Below are 9,801 nucleotides of genomic sequence, written 5' to 3'. Positions count from 1 at the left end.
AAGTCCTTCCCTTAATCAAGGGACAATTACATCAACGATAAAAGCAAGCTAAGTATTTAAGGAAAAGAATCAAGTAAGCTTTGGGTATAGGGTAGGTAATTAGGGGTAAATGAATAGAAGTTTAATTAAGGAAACAATTAGTAAGAATCAGTAAAATACAAACAAGGCAAGGGAAAATTCATTAAGGCAGGCAATTCTATCAAGTCGAGTAGAGAGGTAAGAATCGAAAGTTTAAGGAAAAGTACTCAAATTAAACGAGGAAATAAGGGATCAGAATAATCAAAGATTTAATCAAAGAGAGAGTCATGAAAGAGTCAGCAATTTTAGCATATAAAATAAGGCAAGACATGAATAGTCAGGAATCGACACATAACTTTTAGCAAAACAAAAGGGTAAATGACGACACTGATTCAATGAGAGAGATACAGGTCTTGACATGAATAGTCAGGATGAACACAAGCATATAGAATCAGTGAAAGGGTTGAACTAAGAAATTTAGTAGAAGTATATTAGGACAAGAAAATCACGAAAAATCACAAGAACCCAAAGCAAGAACACAATCAGATGTACCAGTACTCAGAAACCAAATGAAGAACCCCAAAAATTAGGGCTTTCAGTACAAGCAAGCTAAGGTTGTAGCAAACTTATAAAATCAGTCAAAACATATGAGAAGCAGAAGATTAAATACAAAAAGTTATCAAACATTTTGTAAAAGGAATTCCAGAAACCCTAGTTTAGAAAAAGATGAAAATCACTTGAAAATCATATGATCCTTGTAAAGAACCTCAAGGTTGTTGTAAAACTCACATGAAACAAGCCCAAATCATCTTAGATCTGTACGGATCTAAGAGGTTTAGAAAAAGAAATTAGGGTTTCGAAGAGAACGGCACAGAGGTGAAGAAACATACTTAGAAACCCATAGATCGTAGTCAATATAGGACGATCTTACTCGGAATCCCACTGGAACGGCCTGAAACAGGCGAGAAAGTGACCATAGATGCAAGCCAACTAGCCCTGGTCCCTTGAAGACCCTGGAGATGGTAAGACTAACGTGAGGGAGGCCATTGGAGGCCTGGGGAGTGGTGAGAAGTCATTGGAGATGGCCATGGACGAGGGTCAGTAAGGTTCGATTAGGGTTAGGTTGAGAGATTTTGAGAGATGAGAGGAACAGATGACGGCGGTGAGAAGATGGAAATGATTAGGGTTTGGGGGGTATAGGTTAGTTTATTTTAGGAAGGGTCGTTTGTGGCCGTTGATCTCTATGATCAACGACCGGGATTAAAGGGTTTTAGGGGGCCGGATCGGGGTAGCTGGGTTTGGGGTGGGTAATTTAGTTGGGGATTGGGCTGGTAATTGAGTTAGATTGGGGCTGAAATTGAAAATAAAATAGGCTAGATTTTAATAGCCACTTTTAATAGTCAAATAATTTATAAAAATAATAAATGATTTCCAAAAAATATCTGCGTGTACTAAATTATTTAAAATAGTTGTTTAATATTTTAAAAATATAAAAGATCATTTTATGCATCAATAATGTAATTATACGTTAACATGGACTATTATTGCAAAGATATACAATTTAGCCTAAAAATGTAAATACAATTATAAAAATGCACTAAAATGTTTAAACACTATTTTGGCATAAATAAAGAATTTAGATGACTAAATCACCACAAAAATAATTTGAAAGATAATTATTGGAAATTTTGTAAATAAAAAGAGAAGGAATAAATCAATTTGGAGCTTTTAAAAATTATAGAAAAAATTATAAAAATGTTATGCATGCTTATAACTGCATATGTGCTATTTTGAAAGTATATATATGTATTAAAAATATATGATGAAAAATTGGGTATCAACACTTGTTCCTCAATTGTTAATTGGAACTGAAAATTACTCGGAATGGAGGCGATCTATGGAGGCGATCTATGGAGACGTCACTCCTTGTGAAAAATAAACTTGGATTTATTGATGGAACTTTTACTAGAGAGCAGTACGAGAAGAATGTCTTTTAATTAAGGTAGTGGGATCGTTGCAATGCCATAGTGCAGTCATGGATTCAAAGTTATGTGGCTAAGGAACTCAAGAAGGAAATTGTGTACTCTTCAAATGCACAGAAGGTCTGGAAAGCACTTAAGGATCGTTTTGACAAGATTAATGCTACTAAGGTATATCATATGAATAGGGAAATTAGCTGCCTAACATAGGGAATTTCTAGTGTATCTACCTATTTCTCTAACCTCAATGATCTCTGGGATGAATTTGAGTTAATAATACCTGAACCATGTGACTATGAGAAATCTAAAATATTTGTTGAGTTTCTTCGCCAACAGAAACTTATGAATTTCTTAATGGGATTAAATGATACTTATGCACCTTAGAGGAGTCAAATACTAATGATGCAACCAACACCTTCACTCGATCAAGCATATTCAATGATTGTTTAGGAAGAAAGTCAAAGGCTGAGTAGTGGATATGATGTACATAGTGAAATTCTAGGAAGTGGACCTATGAATACTGAAAGTAACTCTTATGTATCGGCAAACAACTCAAATGTGAAGTTTAAAAGGAACACAAATCTATTTTGTGATTATTGTAAAATAAAAGGACACAAGAGAGAAACTTGCTATAAGTTGGTAGGGTATCCACGGGGTTTTAAGCTCAATAACAAAAGAAGAGGACCTAATGACAACTACACGCCTGCAGCACATAATATGAGTGTAATGGAGGAGAATAAGTAAATAGGAACTGATGGAATTGGTATGATAAATGGCATGATCAATGCAGCAGCTCCTATCTTCACACCTGAGCAGTACTAACAGATACTTGATCATGCCCAACTCTAGTCCTGTAGACATGTGATTTTTGACCCTCCCCAAGATTTTACACATTTTTAGTGTAAAATATTTAGTTTACGTTTAATATCGTTATTTTAAATACTTTTGACTCTTTTACTTTATTTTATCACAAAAAAAAAATCACAAAAAAAAAATCATCTTTAGGTTAAAGTCAATTAGTATATTTATATTTATAGTATTATAACATTTGAAAATACAAAAAATTTAGTTTCACTCATAGTATTTAGTTTTATATTAGTTTATTTTAATTTAGAGTGCTTTTTATATTTTTATAGATACATTGTATTATTTGGTCTTTTTAGCCTAAGTTCAAACCCAAAAGACATAGTCCAGCCCAATTACCCTTAGCCTATTCTTCTCAACCTATTAGCCCACTTAAGTGTCAGATTTAATTCTAGTCATCTATTTCCTTCTAATCCAATGGTCATAATCTTTTCACACTTCCATATAAAATACTCAATTATAGAAACATTACCCTAAGTTATCAATCCTTAGACCTAGCTAACACACAACAAACGGCAGAATAGCAAAAAATCTTCGAACCCAGCAGACGTTCCCCACCCTCACTCCCGATCTCTCTCTGTAACTCTATAGGTAAAGAACTTTGTCGTGCCTCAAGGCATTTGTGAGGGATTAGTATCGTCCCTTTATGAAATAAAATACGCGAATTTGTGAGGCATTTCCAATTTAAGTTTTGCCGAGTCTAGTGAAGCAGCAAATAGTCAGGTCTTAAGTTCACTTGAACCATTGAATTACATAGTGATATCACTTATTCCAGGCATTAGTGAGGAAATACATACACAAAAAACGAAAAACAAACAACACACGCACACAAGGATGGAGGAAATGGAATTTGGATAGAAACTTTAGTCCAATTTTAGATTCTGATCCATTAGAAAAATTGTGGTGTTGCAATTGATTTTTGGAATCAGCCAAAACGGAAGGAAAACATATGGATAAAGATAGTAGAGTTTGAGGTTTGGCGCCAGTGTTCACTTGCACGTCGAGGTTGATTCTGGTGTCGAGTTGAGGTTCCGGTTTGTAATTTTGGTGTTTCGGTCAAAGGATTGTTGCTTTGTTTAGCCCGATTGACTTGCAACTTTCAACATTGTTCATCAATAAAAGGTCCATTTCTCATTTTTTTTGTGTTATAATAGCTTGATGCGCGTGTTGGTTGATTTGTGATTCTACGTTATTTGAGTAGCATGTTTTAGTTTTTAATTAAATTATTTTAATTAGCTTTTATTTCGATTGTGATGCATGTAGTCTCGGGATCTTGAATAAATGCTTTTAATCGGGTAGATGGAAAAATTGGAGTTGTTTCTTTCTTGGCAAGGAATAAGAATAGGCCATTAGGTAGGCCTTGGACCATAAGGAATCTGGCCAAGTAATAGATCATGTTAGCTAGTCTATTTGCCCCAATAATATCTTGTTCATAAATTTGGCATCGCAATAATCTCAAAGTTTGGGAAGAATTATGAATATGTTTAAATTTATCATCGTGATTGTGTACACGTTCGCATGACATAATTATGATTTTTAAAATAAATCGAGGTATCCGTTCGCGCAACTTCAACCAAAATTTCTTAATAATAATAAAGCGTGATTAATTGTGGACACGTACGCATGACACCATTATTGACGCGCCAAACGAAATGAGTACACGTACGCGTGACTCGTTTTTCTAGATAACTCCCAATTTAGGAATAATTAAGCAAATAAAAGCGGTAAGAGGTAAACATGTCCATAGGTTTAAAAATAAGTAATTAAATAATTTAATTAATTCATATATAATTATTAAAGCAACCGTGCTAGAATCGCGGAACTCCGGAATGCCTAACACCTTCTTCCGGGTTAACAGAATTCCTTACCGGGATTTTTGTGTTTCGCAGACTGTAAAACAGAGTCAAACTTCCTCAATTCGGGATTTTAAACCAGTGACTTGGGACATCATAAATTATCCCATGTGGCGACTCTGAATTCGAATAAATAATCTTGTTTCGATTATTGTCACTTTAATTGGAAAAACTCCCTTATATCCCTTTCGGGTAAAAAATGAGGTGTGACAAGTCCTAAAAAAGATAAGTGGTCGCTGCAAATATAATCCGGTCTAAAAGTCCGGAGTCGAATCCCACAGAGAACTAAGGCTTAGCTATATCTGTTTAATATCACTAAAAAGACAAGTTTGAACAATTTTCAAAATTATAAAGATTGAGATTTATGTTTCTAACTAATTAACTAGCAAATATTATAAAGCGGTAAAATTATCAACTAACGAGACAAAGGGTTGGAGACTAAATTAAGGAGGTCTAGAGTTATGATTTTTCCAATTGTCGGAATCCTTCCAACTATGTTTCCTACAATTTTGCCGATGTATTCTCTACTAATCGTGAGCACTTTAGGTGCTGTAATTCTCTCTCGAGCAGCTACAACAATTTACTAGACATATTCTCTGAAACTATGCTAGTTGGCTTCATCTAACCGCTCACTATGACCACGTCAAGGCTTTGTTATTTCTAAACCTACCTTCAAACCCGCCGTGTTGATTTCTCACATACGTTAGGAGTGACGTTGTTCAACAACCACCTAAATATGTATACTTTCTCAAGCAACACATAATAATAGGCACAGTCAATCGATGGTCATTCAATCAACAACAATCAACACGTAGTTGAACAAGTAGAGAAATCCTACGGCTCAATTATATAAAAACATAACAAGAATTTATCCTACAAAAGGTTCCATCAAAATCCTAGAGAACAAAATAGCTATTCATAATAGTATGTAAAACTACAATACTAAAATCCATAACCAACAATGAAAAATAGGAAGAGGAAGGAAAAACTCATAAAAGAATTCTCCGCCTTGCTCATATTGTGTCTCTGCCTCCTTAGGTCTAAATTATATCAAAAGTTTTCAAAATACCGTTTTTCCATGTATATATACCAAGTAGGGTTGGGCCCAAACAATTACACCTTTTCCTATGCAAAAAAGGACACATTTTCCAAATAGGACGTGCGCGGCCGCGCTCAGACCGCGCATATCCACTTTGATTCTGCCTGACGAGCACGGTCGCGCAATTGATGCGCACTTTTCACCCTGTTCTATTGCAAATTTGGAAATACGTAAAACATAAAAGTTGTAGCCCTTAAGTTATCTTTCCAACCATATATTGTGGAGCCCAAATGGAATTCCGAGCAAAACGTTATGTCTATTTTACTAGACAATGCGCAATATGCCTACTCGAGTCTTCGTTTGTTCTTAACTATCAAATTTGACCCCCGAACACGATCCCGACTTAATTCCTTGGACTTTTGCTCAGACTTAAAAGCTCCAAATCACTAGAATTCATTCCATAACATCTATATAGCTCGGAATCACTCCTACAAGGCATAAAACACACAATTAGTGCAAAACACTAGCGATTAAAGCGCAAACTCAACTAAAGTGCAATAAAGTAGAGTGTAATAATCAACTAAAATATGTAATTATAGCCTATCATCAATACTCAGAATGTTGAGCAAGGAAAAAGGACCAGCAGAAGAACAAACACCAGTAGATGTGGCTAATACGGCAGGTAATTCAATCACTGACCAAATTAAGTGGACCATTGACACTCGCGCTTCAAATCACATAGTTCCTTCCTTAGATCTGTTGTCTTGTCCTAAGTCTGTTTCTCATTCCAAGTCTACTTCAGTCCATTTACCAAATGGACAAAGTACTTAGATCACTCATACAGGGTCATATTCTTTGTCTAACAATCAAACTCTACATGATTTGCTTTATGTGCCTAAGTTCAAGTATAATCTGCTATATGTGTCCAGATATACCAAGGAGCTAAATTGTAAATTCTCTTTTTATCCTAATTTTTGTCTCTTTCAGGACCTCTTCAGTGGCAAGGTGAGGGGGATTGGTAGCCTCAAGGATGGACTCTACATCCTCAATCCTTCCAAGCCTGTTGTACCTCTCATTTCCACCTGTATGACTACTGACCAGTCTGCTTCCTCAACTATGTTGTGGTATCAAAGGCTTGGTCATGCTCCTCATTCAGTTCTTAAGAAGATACCTACAATAAAGACATTGTTGTCTAATCTTAGTTCTTGTAACTGTCATGTTTGTCCATTAGCTAAACAAACTAGATTGACATTTCCTACTAGTGTTTCATGATCAAAATGTTCCTTTGAACTTGTTCATATGGATGTATGGGGTCCTTATAGAGTAAACACTTACAATGGTTATAGATATTTCCTAACTCTTGTTGATGATTTTTCAAGAATGACTTGGACCTTTCTCTTAAGACTGAAAAGTGATGTCTATGTGATTCTATCAAATTTTCTTTGTTTGGTGGAAAATCAATTTTCTTCTACTGTCAAGACCTTCAGGTCTGATAATGGATATGAGTTCTTCAATTCTCTCTATTCTAATCTAATTCAAACCAAATGGATTGTGCATCAAAGTAGTTGTGTCTATACTCTCCAACAAAATGGAGTTGTAGAAAGGAAGCACAGATACCTACTTGAAGTAAGCAGAGCCTTGAGATTTCATACTGCATTGCCTTTAAAAATGTGGGGTGAATGTATTCTAGCAGCCACTTATCTCATAAATAGGCTGCCTAGCACTGTTTTGCATGGAAAGACTCCTTATCAGCTCTTTCATGATTGCTCCCCTAAACTGGATCACCTAAGAATAATAGGATGCCTTTTTTGCTACCAGACTTGACTCTTGTGACAAATTCCAACCAAAATCCATTCCTGATGTTCTTCTGAGATATGCTTCTACACAAAAAGGCTATAAATTGTATGACCTTAACTCTGGAAGGACCTTTGTCAGTCGAGATGTTGTCTTTAAAGAAAATATCTTTCCTTTCAAATGTCCAAAAGAGAAATTTCTATCATCTCATCATGATTCCTCAATAGTCATACCTGAAACAAGTTCTGAGACCTTCTCTCCTTCTTCATCACTAGACTATGAACTAGGTTCATCTACTCATACATCATCCACTTCACTGCCTTCATCTCCAATTACCAACTTGCTAGCTTCACCTTCAGAACCTCACAGTCCTCTATTGACAAAAACTTCATTCCCTGATGCAGAGTCAATCCCATCAGACACCTTACTCTCTTCCTCTCCCATTGATCCTGCTACCTCTACTGAACCTAGCACTTCTTCCTCACATAACTTACCAAGGAAGTCTGGGAGAACTAGCAAGCCTCTAATTTGCTTGACTGATTATGTTCATCCACCCTTACCATCTACTTCTTCCACTTCTCATCCTATTTAATATTTTGTTTCATATACTCACCTTTCTCCTTCTTTCAAAGCATTTCTTACTTCTTTTTCTGCTGATATTGAACCCTCATCTTTTCATCAAGCTAGTAAAGATCACAGATGGATTGAAGCTATGGAACTTGAAATTGAAGCACTAGAGCAGAATAACACTTGGTCTGTAGTTGACTTACCTGCTGGTAAAACACCTATTGGATGCAAATGGGTGTATAAAATAAAGTATAATACAGATGGTACCATAGAAACATTCAAGGCTAGATTAGTTTCTAAAGGCTTTACACAAGATGAAGGGTTAGATTTCCATGATACTTTCTCTCCAGTTGCTAAGATGACTACTATGAGAGTTGTCATTGCCATTGCTGCTCTCAAGCACTGGCCTATCTTTCAAATGTATGTTCAGAATGCTTTTTTGAATGGAGATCTTAAAGAGGAAGTTTACATGACTTTGCCCCAAGGATTTAGTATCCAAGGGAGCATAAAGTTTGTAGGCTACTCAAGTCCTTATATGGGCTTAAGCAAACTTCTAAATAATAGAATATGAAGTTGTCTCAAGCATATCTTCATCTGGTCTATATAGATGATCTACTTGTTACAGGGAATGATCTACAGGAAATTAAAAATGCATAAGAGTCTCTACATCAACACTTCAAGATGAAAGAACTTAGAGAAGTCAAATACTTCTTAGGCATAGAATTTGCTAGAGCAAATGAGGGAATTCTTATGATTCAAAGAAAATATGCCTTAGAGATGATTTCTGATGCAGGCTTAGCAGGTTCTAAGCCCAAAGAGACACCAATGGATCAGAACTTGAAGCTGACAAGCAATGAGGTTGACACTTGCACAGACACAAGTAAGGGAGATGAATTGCTGGAAGACAAAGGGAGCTATCAAAGGCTCATAGGAAAGCTTTTGTATCTTACAATAACAAGGCCAGATATCTCATATGCAGTGCAGTCACTAAGTCAATTTATGCATGCACCTAAGAAGTCTCACTATGAATGTCACGACCCAAAATCCACTAAGGGTCGCGATGGCGCCGAACACAACTGTCAGGCAAGCCAACACCAAATAACTAGTAATTTCTCGTTTTAATATTTCTGAAATCATTTCTTTTATACATTTAACAATAAATAATAAATTTCACTGAACAAATAGTGATACTGTTAACAATTTTAAACTACTGAGTAATACCATAGATATCCCAAAATCAGTGTCACAAGTGCATGAGCAAATTTCTAGGAAGTAAAGTAAAATACGATAATTGTCCGAAATACAATTGGACAGAAAAGAACTACTATACTCTGAAAGGGACTCTGCTGGATGCGGATCGTCTCGAGAGATGCAGCTCACCTAAGTCTCTGTATCAACTATGTCGTTGCGCCCAACGAGGCCACTAGATGTACATAAGCATGTGCAACAAAAATGCACAGCAAGTGTAGCATGAGTACGAAAACAACATGTACCCAGTAATTATCCTGTCTAATCTCGAAGAAGTAGAGACGAGAGGTCAACTTCGACACTTACTAGCGGTCAAATAATAATATACTGATAATATAGTAAATCGAGGATGTTTACAAACATGGTTGTAACTCAATAAAATGAAGCAAGTAAAAAACTCTTTTATTAATAGGGAATTTCAATATTCGTTTTCATTTTT

The sequence above is a fragment of the Nicotiana tabacum genome, chromosome 20, assembly GCF_000715075.1.
Source record: "Nicotiana tabacum cultivar K326 chromosome 20, ASM71507v2, whole genome shotgun sequence".
Lineage (NCBI taxonomy): Eukaryota > Viridiplantae > Streptophyta > Magnoliopsida > Solanales > Solanaceae > Nicotiana > Nicotiana tabacum.
Note: the sequence above shows the minus strand (reverse complement) of the source record.